Source organism: Sinocyclocheilus rhinocerous, unplaced genomic scaffold (genome assembly GCF_001515625.1).
Source record: "Sinocyclocheilus rhinocerous isolate Xijiao unplaced genomic scaffold, SAMN03320098_v1.1 scaffold617, whole genome shotgun sequence".
NCBI classification, from domain to species: domain Eukaryota; kingdom Metazoa; phylum Chordata; class Actinopteri; order Cypriniformes; family Cyprinidae; genus Sinocyclocheilus; species Sinocyclocheilus rhinocerous.
In genome coordinates, this window is record NW_015632743.1 from 129,072 (window position 1) to 129,346 (window position 275).

Consider the following 275-nt stretch of genomic DNA (forward strand, 5'->3'; position numbering starts at 1 on the left):
GAAAGAAAATAGAACAAACAGCAGAACCGCTGCGTCGCCGAACAACAGTGTTTTGTTCCTCAGCATTACACGGAGCAGCAAATGATTCAATCAGGCTATAAGTACAGTCGTTTGCAAAATTAAACGAATCAGCTTTTTAAACGAATCGGTTGATTCAACTCACTCATTAAGACAGTCACTTGCTGCCACCTACTGGTGGTTGTAGTTTCATATTTTAAAAAGTAGCTTATTTCATTTTTGCAATCATTTAATATTTCTACATTAAAATGTTATAT

At 35.3% G+C, this 275-nt stretch overlaps 1 protein-coding gene across 1 annotated transcript in view; it reads right to left on the reverse strand.

Annotated features, from left to right (window-relative positions):
- Positions 1–275, reverse strand: part of LOC107742988 (mRNA-capping enzyme) — a 119,045-nt gene that overhangs the window by 19,480 nt on the left and 99,290 nt on the right. The window lies entirely within an intron of this gene.